This window comes from Gnatocerus cornutus, chromosome 9 (assembly GCF_029298725.1).
Source record: "Gnatocerus cornutus isolate USDA-ARS CGAHR chromosome 9, icGnaCorn1.1, whole genome shotgun sequence".
Lineage (NCBI taxonomy): Eukaryota > Metazoa > Arthropoda > Insecta > Coleoptera > Tenebrionidae > Gnatocerus > Gnatocerus cornutus.
Window position 1 is genome coordinate 1,578,320 of NC_142241.1, and position 2,410 is coordinate 1,580,729.

General features: G+C 32.9%; 1 pseudogene across 1 annotated transcript; it reads right to left on the bottom strand.

The window, feature by feature from the left end:
• Positions 1-425: 425 nt before the first annotated feature.
• On the bottom strand, positions 426-2,026 carry LOC148167699 (uncharacterized; annotated as a pseudogene). Its single transcript, XR_015770794.1, has 3 exons — positions 1,799-2,026; positions 1,602-1,740; positions 426-1,498 (listed from the first exon to the last, which is right to left on the bottom strand). The product of XR_015770794.1 is annotated as an uncharacterized LOC148167699 (transcript).
• Between the last annotated feature and the right edge of the window lie 384 nt (positions 2,027-2,410).

A 2,410-nucleotide genomic window follows, 5' to 3' on the forward strand; every position in this document is an offset into this window, starting at 1 on the left:
CGAAAACGATTTTAGAGTGTCTTCCCACCATGGATTGTTTGGAATTGAAAGGAGAAGGTTGGCAACTAAAAAGAAAGCACAGTTATATGGCCCAAGTGCAACTTTCTATGGCAGTGTTAAACCTAGAAGGTTGTGATTTTGTTATATATAGTAGTTTTGACAAAACATTTCATCTTCTGAATGTAGATCGAGATGAAATGTTTTGGCACAATCTAGTGAAGAAACTAAATTCAATATTTTTTGAGAAAATGTTACATGTATTATGTAAACCTACAATGAAATAAATAAATATCACATCTTTAAGTTTTTTATTAAATTCTCAAAACAGTACAATTTATCGTTTACAGCCTCATGAGGTCATGGCATTGATTACATATACAACATGGATTTAGCCTAAATTTGAGCATGATTTACTCCCCCTTTCTGAACAGAGGGAGTATTATAAGATTAAAATTTATCCGTAGATAAAATTGGACTTGACAAGTTTGTTAAAGCAACAATAATAATAACAATATCATTAATATTGTTCAATAATTTAAATGGCAGTATATTTCGACAGACTTTAAACGTTTTTATTCTTTGTATGGCGCGTTCTACGTGTACTCGGGCTCTAGCTATTTCTGCGGTGTTTTGGGCTTGCGCCTTTGTTAATTGTTTTTCTTTCTTTAAAAAAGGCGGACGAATAAGTTCAATGCCTTTTTTAGCACATTCATTGTCGACCATTGTAGCATCACCTGCAGAAAATTTTGAAATTATATTTTCCTTATTGAATATGGCTTTGTCCGAAGCCCTACCACCATATGGTTTGCTTAAAAACGTTACAGTTCCAGACGGGGCTACACCTATTAAAAACTTTACAGTATGTTTACTTTTGTAAAATGAATACATTTTAATCCTACATTTTAGGCACTTACATTTTTCAACTTCAATTTCCGTACAATCAAGAACAATTCTTGTATTTGGGAAGTTTTTAAAACAAAGTGGCATATTACATTGCATTTCTTCTATAGTAGGAAACCGGATGAAACTTTTCAATAAAAATGCTAAATTTTTTATAACATGCTGAAAATAGCTTTGAGCTGTTGTGTGGCTGACACCAAACAAAATACTTAAACATGTAAGTGGTATATCTAACTTGAGGCGCATTAAAGAGAGTAACACAATTTTTTTCATACATAATTTTGACTTCATATGCAATGTTGGCATTAACGCATTCACAAAAACATTTAACAAAGCAAAATTTTGAATTCCCGTCAAAATTCGTAGTTTATAATCCGTATTTATAATGTCAAACAAATCAAAGTCTTTCAACTCTTCATATGTATTTACTTGAATACATTTATCTTCAGATTCTTTAGCTTCTCTGTTTGAAAAACTGATGGGATTTGAATGTCCCAAAAAAATTAACGCCTCTGCAGCGTCCAATTCAGTAGTGTTAACACTAAAATGAAAATATAGGTTAGAAACAAAACTATTTGACTTTACTTTTTAACTACCTCTCAACAAGTGGTGTATCCTCTACGATTTGCACGACATTCCTACTCGCATCTCTGCATTGAAAAAATAATAATAAAGCAGTTTCACCTAAAACCTATGCTTACATTAATTTGTGTCGATTTGCAATTTTTTGTTGTCTTTGCAAAGACTTTACTTCGTTTACTTCTTTGTCATGCAAACCCTTTGGAAGATTTTGTGAAGGCACAACATTTGCTTTTAGTCGGTAATTTTTATTTACATGGCCTGTAATCATTATTATTTATCGGTTAAAGTTAGGTTAGATTAATTTATACCAACTTACGTCGATTAAAGAAAAAATCTTGATCTTGAAAATGTTTGCTGCATACTCGCATGTATGGTGATACTGCTTTTCCCATTTTCAACGCATGAATCCACTTCAATCGTAGTATTTTATTATCGGGATTTGGAAATTTGTGAAACGATACATTATCTGAATAGTATGTTTTACACTGCGGCACACAAGAGTACATATTGCTTTTAGAGAGTTTTTTATTTGCATTCATTATTTTGATTAATAATGCACTGCTTAAAGCACTTAAAACAATGAAAACTATAAGATTATGTTAACACGCCGGTTGTGAACAAACATTTATCTCGCAACCGTCATCCATATTGGAATTTTACAGCGCCATCTACATTCCGTTTTCATGCCCAATTCTTACAACTGGGGTGCGTTCAGGAATGGTTACTAGGCGTACTATTAGTACCTTCGTTCGTTCAAAAAAGACAAGAATCACTGTGACAGTTTACCAACGCATCGTTCAAATTATCCTCGGCGATGTCCGTACGGTAATCCTAAATCGCCGTGCTTTGAAGCGCGGAAATAATGACCGAGGTTGCGCATTAAAAACGTGGATATACGTATTATAACCTCACATAGAATTTCGAATTT